Below are 11,031 nucleotides of genomic sequence, written 5' to 3'. Positions count from 1 at the left end.
AGCCCTCCCTGGAATCGCTGTCCAGTGAGCCGCTGGCCTCCTCGTCTTCCCCGACCTCTCCCCAAAGCCAGCCCGTCTGCTGCCCGAGGGCCGGGGGGGGGGGGGAGAGGGGGAGGGGGTCAGGAGGTTCCTTTCTTTTCTGGTCACTTGGGAAGCAGCTCGGGCTCCGGGTCTCCAAAGGCCTAGACCCACAGTCCACAGGTGGTCGGAAAGTAAGCCTTTTGCCCGAGTTCACAGCCCTCCCTCTTCCTTCCAAGATTCCCTTTTTCCCTCCGTGTGAGGATGGTGACGCTGGTGGGTGATCGCGACGGTCGCGATCGTGATGATTGGCCTTTCTTGCTCCGCAGTCACCGAGATCTTCGCGAGCCGCCCACGGGGCGCCGCGTCCGCCACGTTAGCGGCGAGCGTTCTCTCCTGTGCAGAAATGAACTCCGTCAGCTTCGGTCTCTTCATAGTTGGGGCCTTAGGGATGCTCGGCCCCCACGTTGGGGGAACTTGCTGGCCTGATGCTCCCTGACGGGCATGAATGGTGGTGACGATAATGATATCTAAGATTTGCAAAAGAGTATGTGCACTGTTCAAAGCACTTTTACATATACATATAATATAAATATATAAATATAAGTGTATATACATATATAATAGAGTGAGTGAGCATGCATGGGGGAGGGGCGGGGAGGGAGAGAGAGAATCCCAAGCGGGCTCCATGCTGTGAGCACAGAGCCCCGACACAGGGCTCAGTCTCACTGTAGATCATGACCTGAGCCGAAATCAAGAGTGAGACACTGGAGGTGCCCGGGTGGCTCAGCCGGTTGGGCGGCTGACTTCAGCTCAGGTCATGGTCTCTCAGTGCGTGAGTTCGAGCCCCGAGTCCGGCTCTGTGCTGACCCCTCGGAGCCCGGAGCCTGCTTCGGATTCTGTGTCTCCCTCCCTCTCTGCCCCTCCCCCGCTCGTGTCCTGTCTGTCTCTCAAAAATAAATAAATATTAGAAGGAAAAAAAAAAGAGTGGGCTGCTTAACCGAGCCACCCAGGCCCCCCCAACACTTTTACGTATATCAACTCATCTGATTCTTGGGACCCTATGGCAGGGATACTATCATTATCCTCATTTCACACATGAAGAAACGGAGGCTCAGAGAGCCTAAATAACCTTCCCAAAGCAAATCGAATGGTTGAGCCAGGACTGGAACTCAGGAGTCTAGCTCCAGAATCTGTGCTCCTTGTACCACCTTAACAAGGGACTGGATGAGCGAAGGCGGACAGCTCGGAAGGCAGGCATGTTGTCCAGCCAAGTTTGAGGGCAAACTTAGCTGTGCTCGGGCGTACCTGCTTGGGCCCTGGTGGCCACGCGGGAAGATCTGGGTCCCGTCTGGGCCCCATCCTTCCAGGAAAGGGCCTAGCTTTCCCCGACTGCTCTGCCAGACTCCTTCCAGAATTCTATCAGTGCCTGGTCTCCTCCAGCTGCCTCCCCTCGTGTTCCAGGAAATGTGTAGGCCGCCCGAGGCGAAACGGGTAGAGAACTGGGCGGGGAGGGAGGGCCGATATGTGGGCCTAGAGAGGAGGGAGGGCCAACAGGCCCACGTCAGGTACAAGGGTGAATAGATGTGGGCCTCATGAAAGGAAACCAAACTCTTCCCCAACTCCTGGGAGGGCTCCGGGTCACGTTTTGTCGCCTAAGCCACTTCTCAACAGGGGGACGTACTGCCCTCTAGAGGATGTTTTGGAAATCCGTGAGGGTAATTTGTGGTTATTTTAATATGTTGGGGGGTGGGGTGGGCAAGGAGGCGGTATTATTTATTTTTTCCCGGTATTGTTCAGGGTCTCGGGGCCAAAGATGCAGCGCATACTGCAGTGACCGGGACAGGAGTGCACAAAACGTCCCACAGCCCACACGCCTTGGAAAAGTCCCACTGGATCCCAACATAGGTGAAAAACCCGTTCTTGTCTGCGGGAGCCCAGAACGCCACTTAATTTTACAAACGAACACAAACTGGGTTTTTTTTTTTTTTTTAATCATTTTAAACACCGAATTTGCCAGAAATGCAACTGATGTGTAGATTGAAGGAACTTATCGTTTGTTTTGTTCAGGGCTTTACCAAGAGCCCTTTCCAGAAATCCGTGTCCTCTAAAACACGCCTATCCATTGGCTCATTTTGCTGTTGTGTTCACAGTGATTCTGTATTAAGTCCAAGGCTCTGACTATTAGATTAGATGTGTGGCCATGCCTGCTATTACATATTAAAATATTTTCTATTTTATTATAAATTAATCTTCTGTTTCACCTTTATAATATCAGAGTATTGGACTTACTTTTTGACATTAGGTATATAGTTTATATTGCATATGAATATCGTTCAGGAGAGTGAAAGGGACACCGGACCCAGGGGGTTGGGAACTGCTGCCCTGAGCCTTTGGAAAGCCAGGCCCAGCGCCAGCCTGAGGATCTGGGAATCTGCCTTTCTCCCGGCTCCACCCCTTTTCTCTCTAAAAGAGACCCCCACACATTACGACCAGGCTGTGAGTCTTTACAATGGGCTGGCCGCTCAGAGGGGGACCCCAAGGTAAATAATGGGGGCTCAGCCAGAGCCATACTTAATGCCTAGAAAGGAAAGCATCTTCAGGACAAAAGGATGGTCGTGAAGCAGCCAGTGACAGATGGAGATCCAGACCAGTGGACAGGGAGTTAGGTGTCCTGCGGGAGAGTTCCCCCACTTCCTTCAACTGAAAAGAGGAAGAAAAGGGAGGGAGGTAGAGATGATGAGGCACTAGCATGGATAAGGCTTCAACTCCACGCAAAGTGCCTAGTGACGTGGTTTACCCATATTCTCGATTTCTTCTTTGGAAGACAGCTATGCCAACCACTACGCCACCAACGCTCAATTTCTTCTTTGAAATTCACCATAGGTTGGGTACTAACTTAACAAAGCTCCAGGTTCTGAAGTCAGGTAATTTGTCCTAGATCACAGAGAGCTACAGCAGGAATTTAAACCAGGTCTGGTTTGACGCCTGTTTTAGGGTCTCGCCAAAAGCAGGGGTGAGTTCCTTCTCCAGGCCATTCCTAACTTGTGGTTCTTTCAGAATAAGCAAAGAGATATAAGTGCATCAGCTTCTGCTGAATCATTATTTTACCCTAAAGCATTACTAAACAACATTCACACACTAGAATCAACCCTTTACTTATGAGATTGCTCTTTCTCTCTCTCTCACTGCGCACGCATGCGTGCACGCACGCACTCACACACACACACTTGCTCATTCCCAGACTCCCTACTCTTGTGGGGGAAGCATGGCCATTTGGCTTCACCCACACTGGATCACTGCTTCCTAAGGAGGTGTTCTGATCGCTTTTATTTCCTGAGTGTGAATAACCAGGAGTGAGGAGATCCAGTGAGAACTCCACTGTCTTGGTGGAGCCTCTGGCTCAATGGACAAGACACTGCTCTTTAGCTGTAATTTCTCACAAGGACTTTGCAAGCATTGCATGTTCCATTCATTTCAATTCATGGAAACTGTCTTCGGGGAAGGGATATATAACATAGATTTTGATAGAACTTCTTTTTTCCAGATTTTTTTGAGATACAATTGGCACATTACATTGTATAAGTTTAGAGGATACAACCTGCTGATTTGACACATTTCTAAATTGCAAAATGAACACCATAGTATTAGCTACCACCGTCATTTGATCACATAGTTACCATTTCCTTTTTGTGGTGAGAACATTTAAGATCTACTCTCTTAGCAACATTCAAGTCTATGATACAGTATTATTAGCTAGTATCACTATGCTGTACATTAGATCCCCAAACTTGTTAATCTTATACTGGTGTAACTTCTATTGCACTACTAGGTATTCATCGAAGGGATACAGGTGTGCTGTTTCGAAGGGGCACGAGCACCGCAATGTTTATAGCAGCCCTATCGACAATAGCCAAAGTATAGTTGTGCTATTGACAAGAGCCCAAATGTCCATCGATGGATGAATGGATAAAGATATGGTATATATATATATATATATATATATATGGGGACGGTATATATATATATATGTATATATATGTACGTATACACATATACATATATATGCGTATACACCCACACACACACACATACACAATGGAGTATTACTCAGCAATCAAAAAGAATGAAATTTTGCCATTTGCAACTACGTGGATGGAACTAGAGGGTATTATGCTAAGTGAAATTAGTCAGTTGGAGAAAGACAAATACCATATGACTTCACTCACATGAGGACTTTAAGAGACAAAACAGCTGAACAGAAGGGAAGGGAAACAAAAATAATATAAAAACAGGGAGGGGGATAGGGGCACCTGAGTGTCTCAGTCAGTTAAGCGTCCAACTTTGGCTCAGATCATGATCTCAAGGTTCGTGAGTTTGAGCCCCGAGTTGAGCTCTGTGCTGATGGCTCAGAGCCTGGAGCCTGCAACAGATTCTGTGTCCCTCTCTCTCTGCCCCTCCCCCACTTGCACTCTGTCTCTCTCTGTCTCTCAAAAATGAATAAATGTTAAAAAAATTAAAAAATAAAAATAGGGAGGGGGACAAAACATAAGAGACTCTTAAATATAGAGAACAAAGGGTTGCTGGAGGGGTTGGGGGGGATGGGCTAAATGGGTAAGGGGCATTAAGGAATCTCCTGAAATCACCGTTGCACTATATGCTAACTAACTTAGATGTAAATTTAAAAATGAATAAATAAATAAATTTAAAAAAATAAATAAAAATAAAATCTTGAGGGGCATCTGGGTGGTTCACTTGGTTAAGCGTCCAACTCTTGATTTTGGCTCAGATCATGATCTCACAGTTAGTAAGTTCAAGCCCTGGGTCGGGCTCTGCGCTGGCAGCACAGAGCCTCCTTGAGATTCTCTCTCTCTGCCCTTCCCCTCCCGGTGCATGCTCTCTCTCTCTTTCTCAAGAATAAACATTTTTAAAAACTAAAATCTTTAAAATAAATAAAACCTTCTAGATGACTCCAAAGCACTTTCTAAGGAAAGAAGCTGTTATGGAAGGCTTTTTTGATTTAGGCCATAATTCCTTTCATTCTAACACCAATCTAGTAATCTGACATTCAGTACATCTCTTGTATGGGTTCTGTTCCCAATTCCAGAGGGTTTGTTTTTGTGTGTGTATGATTTTCCCACACCACCATGCAATTCTCTGGCACTAGCTGGGCATCCTACAATTCAACTCAATTCTAACACTGTCTACCCGGAGATAATGTCAGACCCACAGTTTATGGGCTTGGTCCTACAAAACTGCTCCTTACCCCCTTCGGATGCCTGTTGGGAGTTCAAGGTTTTTACCTGGGCTTCTGACCCACCTGCTATGTAGGTCATAGGTTTTAATAACCTCCTCCTTGGATTTGATTAATTTGCTAGAGCAGCTCACAGAATTCAGAAACATTTTACTTACTAGATTACTGGCTCATTCTAAAAAAACATCATGCTAGAACAGCCAGGTAGAACAGATACACAGGGCAATGTATGGGGAAGGGACAAGGAGCTTCCGTGCCCTTGCCAAGTGCACCACTGTCCCCACACTTCCGAGGGTTTCCCAACCCAGAAGCTCTCCTTGTAGTTTTTTGTTTTGTTTTGTTTTTAATGTTAGTTTATTTTTGAGACAGTGCCCCTCTGGGGACAGAGAGGGGACAGAGGATCTGAAGCGGGTTCTTCGCTGACACCCGTGAGCCCAATGCAGGACTCAACTCACCAACTGTGAGATCACGACCTGAACTGAAGTCGTGACGCTCAACCCACTGAGTCACCCAGGCGCCCCTCCTTTTAAGCTTTTATGGAGGTTTCATTCCATAGACATGACTGATTAACTCATTGCCCCTGGTGATCGATTCAACCTTGAAGCCCCTCTCCCCTCTCTGGAGGTCAGGGGGATGGGACTGAAAGTTCCAAACCTCTAATCACTTGGCTGCTTCTCCCAACCCAGCACTATCTTTAGGTTAAGTAGAGCTTCCCTAACTTTGCCTCATTAACATAACAAATGATACCTTTATTGCTGTCATCAGGAAGTTCAAGAAACAGGACAAAGACCAAAGATGTGTGGTTTCTTTTAATTTTTAAAAATGTTTATTTTGGGGCGCCTGGGTGGCTCAGTCGGTTAAGCGTCCGACTTTGGCTCAGGTCATGATCTCACAGCTTGTGGGTTCGAGCCCCGCGTCGGGCTCTGGGCCTGGAGCCTGCTTCGGATTCTGTGTCTCCCTCTCTCTCTGCCCCTCTCCCACTCATGCTCTGTCTCTGCTTATCAAAAATAAAGAAACGTAATAATAAAAAAAATTTTTTTAAACGCTTATTTTTGAGAGAGAAAGAGAGTGTGCACAAGCAGGGTAGGGGCAGAGAGAAAGGGGGACAGAGGATCCGAAGCAGACTCTGTGCTGACAGCAGGACTCGAACTCCCGAGCTGCGAGATCATGACCCCAGCCGAAGTCGGACGCTTAACTGACTGAGCCACCCAGTCACGCTGAGCTAGGTGTTGTTTAATCCACTTAGCCATAAGATTGGGTATACACAATATCAGATTACCATTAATGGAAACTATATATAAAAAAAACAAGATTTTTTTTTTTTTTCCTCCAGAAGGTAAGTTGTATGAGCAGGAGGTTCAAGATCCTTTCACACTGTTCCTGCTGTATTGCTTCTCTTCCTCAATGCTTGACCAGTTGACTGAATTAAAAACAAACTTCAGCCTGGTTTATATATGCTGGTAGTGCCCCAAAGCAAAGAGCTATAGGGGTGCCTGGCTGGCTCAGTTGGAAAAGCATGAGACTTTTGCTCTTGGGGTCATGAGTTTGAGCCCCACATTAGGTGTAGAGATTATTTAAAAAAAAAAATCTTCAAAAGGGAAGAGCTATATCATTACAGCCCCACTCAGGAGTGACACTGAAGGACAATGGTAAAGGAAAATTCTCTCAGTGAAGGAAAAAGACTAGTCTTGGTGGCCAGTACATTTGGTTGTTCACTGTCGGCAGTGAGCGATGGCCAGAGGTATAGATCTACCCTGACTCAAGGGCACTTACTAATGGTTTGGCTGGATGGTCAGAGACCAGAAAGCACAGGGTTCTAACACTGGTGGCAAGGAAGCCTGGGGAAGAGATGTTCCAACGGAATGCTGAGAATGGGCTCAGACTGTGTGTGTCCACCAAGGGCCTCTGTCCTTGCTCACCCTGGTGCTTGCTCAATGGTCTCTTGAATAAAGTGGCCATGTTGACAGACATGGAGGCTATGAATGGGCTCAAAAACATAGATTTCTCTCTACCAAGGCTAATCTGGTTAACGCTATTGCTGAATGCCAATATGTCAACTGCAGAGACCAACACTGAGTCCCTGATATGTACCATTCCCTGGGGGAACCAGCCAGACATCTGATGGCCGGTTAATTATACTGGACTTCTTTCATCATGGGGGGTGGTGGTAGCGTATACATGTGTCCTCACTGGAATAGTCATATTCTGGACGTGGATTCGCCTTCTTTGCTCGTAATATTTCTGGCAGCACCACGATTGGTGAATTCACAGAATGCTTTACCCATAGTTGTAGCACTCCCTATAGCATTGTGTCTAATCGAGGAACTTACTGCATAGCCAAGGAAGGTGCAGTAATGGGATTTAAGTGGAACTCAGTGGTCTTACCACATGCCCTACCATCTGGAATGAAGTGGTCTTACCATATCCCCCATCACCTGGAAGCCGATACCTGTTTGAAACGTGGAAGGGCTTACCGAAGACCACAGCAACGGTTGGGAGACAACACCGAAGGAATGGAGTTCTGTCTCACAAGACGCAACCTATGCTTTGAATCAGAGACCATTATATGGTGTTGTCTCCCCTACAGCAGAGTATGTGGTTCAGAAGTCAGGGGTGGAAGTGGGGTGGTTCTTTCACTGTTACACCTAATAACCCCCTCACAGAATTTTTGTTTCTCTCAGCAACTTCGGGCTCTGTTGGTTTGAAGGACTTTGTTCCCAAACGGAGAATGTTTCCACCAGTGAACACAATGGTTCCATTGAATTGGAAGATGAGACTGTCACCTGGTCATTCGGGACTCCATGTACCACTGAACCAAGAGGTCCAGGGATTACTCAGCTGGCTGGTGTGGTTGATCCTGATAACCTGGGGGAATTTGGGTTGCTGCTGCCCACTGGGGGCAGCAAGAACTATTTCGGAGAACCCAGGGGATTCTCTGGGCACCACTTAGTACTTCCATGCCTAATAGTAAAGGTTACTGGAAAAACGTAGCAGCGGAAAAAAAGGCAGGACAACTGAGGGCTCAGACCTTGAGCCGGAAATGGAAGTTTGGGTCACTTTACCAGGTAAAGAACCTTGACTATCTGAGATTCTGGCTGAGGGCAGGGAAAATACGGAATGAATGGGGGAAGCAGTTCATAGATATCAGTTATGGTTTCTTGATCAGTCACAGAAATGAGGACTATAGCGATGTGACACATTTTCTATTTGCTTGTTTTAGATATGTGTTGGTCTAAATTAGGCATTTTATTCTGAGGAGTAACTAATGTAGCCAGATGAGCATCATGACGGATGGCCTGTTTGAGGAGCCGTGAGGAGTGTAAGTCTGCGTGTGTAAGTCTGACTGCAGCCTCCCTACCCCACCCTCGCTCCACACATGAATAGTTGTCCAGTTTCTTAGGTGTTTTAAGGCAGGGTAGCAAATTCATACACTAAGAGTCGTCAGGCAGGTAGGGAAGTGAGCAGTGAGTATGGAGGCCTCACTTGAAGTGGGGGGGGGAGGGGAAGCAATATTCAACTTGAGATGATTGTTGCCCTGTGACAATCAAATGTAGCTTTCATTTGGATAAACAAATAACACATCATGTGGGACAAACAAAAGATGTCTTCCAGGTTGCTTCTTTTTTTTTTTAATTTTTTTAATGTTTATTTATTTTTGAGACAGAGAGAGACAGAGCATGAACGGGGGAGGGTCAGAGAGAGGGAGATACAGAATCTGAAACAGGCTCCAGGCTCTGAGCTGTCAGCACAGAGCCCGACGCAGGGCTCGAACTCACGGACCGTGAGATCATGACCTGAGCCGAAGTCGGCCGCTTAACCGACTGAGCCACCCAGGCGCTCCCAGGTTGCTTCAATCTCTACTTTAGGACGAATTCATGATTTCTCAAATAGGGAGGAGAAACATGAGGATAGTGTTTCAAGGAAGCCAAGAATTAGAGTGGTACCAGAAAGAGGAAGTGGTTGATAATGTTGAATGTTGAGAGACAGGTGCATATGAGTGGGGGGTGGGGGCTGGGGAGTGGAGGGGTGGGACAAGGGGAGGAGGGGCAGAGGGAGAGAGAGAGAGAAAGAGAGAGAGAGAGAGAGAGAGAGAGCTCGAGCGCTCGTGCACTCAAGTGGGGGAGGGGTAGAAGGAGACAGAGAGAATCTTAGGCAGGCTCCACGTTCATCATGGAGTCCGATGCAAGGCTCAATCCCACGACCCTGGAATCATGACCTGAGCCGAAATCAAAAGTTGGTTCCTCAACTGACTGAGTCACCCAGGCGCCCCTAGTTTCATTTCTAATATATTGTTCCGTTAAAGTGGTTGAAGATTTTATGTGCTTATTATAAGATTTCTGAACTTCCTGACTTGCTTAAAGGACTTCCTCATCTGGAGATGAAACAAATATTCTTATACATGATGTGTTATTTGTTTATCCAAATGAAAGCTACATATGATGGTCACAGGTCAACAATCATCTTAAGTTGAATATTGCTTCCCCCCCACTTTTGATATTTGTGTATATATATACATATATATATATATACACATATATATATATTTTACATTTGATTTTAATTTTGAATACAAAACGATAAAGATCTTACTTTGTTTTCTTCCAGACACACGTGTCAATTATGCTGATATCTTTTATTAAATAATCCATTTATTTACTACTGAACTAGAATGTTACTTTCATAATAGAATATAGCCTCACACTTATTTGCATGTTTCTGGACTCTGTAGCCTGTTCCACTGGTAAGGACTCTTCAGCTCAGACTCTTAACTTCATTGAGTTGTGACTAAACTTCTTCTCCCCCCCCTAAAAAAGCTATATGGCCTCTATTAGCTTTGATTTTCCATTTTTTTTTGGCACTGTGATAAAATACACTTAACATAAAATCTACCGTCTTGGGGCACCTGGGTGGCTCAGTCGGTAGAGCATCCGGACTCCCGATATCGGCTCAGGTCATGATCTCATGGTTCAGTTCCTGGAACAGAGCCCCGCAATGGGCTCTGTGCTCAGAGCGTGGAGCCTGCTGGGGATTCTCTCTCTCCCTCTCTCTCTGCCCCTCCCCTACTCACTCTCTCTCTCAAAATAAATATATATTTATAATATAAAAGAAATAAATACACTTAAAAAATTTACCATCTTAACCATTTTTTTGTGCACTTCAGCGGTATTACGCACATCTGTAATACTCTGCAACCATCACCATTTTTCGTCACCATAACTCTTCGTCTTGCAAAACTGAAACTCTACACCTATTAAACAATAACTCCTCTGTCTCCCCTTCCCTCAGTCCCCGGAAACCACCATGCTATTCTCTGTCTGGATGACTGGGACTACTCTAAGTACGTATACTGTAAGTGGAATCACATGAGAGTTGTCTTTTTTGTGACTGGCAAAATTTTACATAGCATAGTGTCCTCAAGTTCAATCATGTTGTAGCGTAAGTCAGAATTTTCTTCCTTTCTGAAGAACAGTCAATTGTATGCATATGCCACATTTTGCTTCTCTGATCACCCATCCACAGACATTTGGGTTGCTTCCACACATTAGCTGTTGTGAATAATACTGTTGTGAACAGGGCTGTACAAATACCTCTTTAAGGCCCTGCATGCAATCCTTTTGGGTATATATCCAAAAGTTGAATTGTTGAATCATATGGTAATTCTGTATTTCATTATTTAAAAAATCTCCATATTGTTTTCCCCAGGGGCTGTACCATTTTACATTCCCACCAACAGGGTACAGGGTTTCTAATTTTTCCAC

Source organism: Felis catus, chromosome F1 (genome assembly GCF_018350175.1).
Source record: "Felis catus isolate Fca126 chromosome F1, F.catus_Fca126_mat1.0, whole genome shotgun sequence".
Classification (NCBI taxonomy): domain Eukaryota; kingdom Metazoa; phylum Chordata; class Mammalia; order Carnivora; family Felidae; genus Felis; species Felis catus.
Note: the sequence above shows the minus strand (reverse complement) of the source record.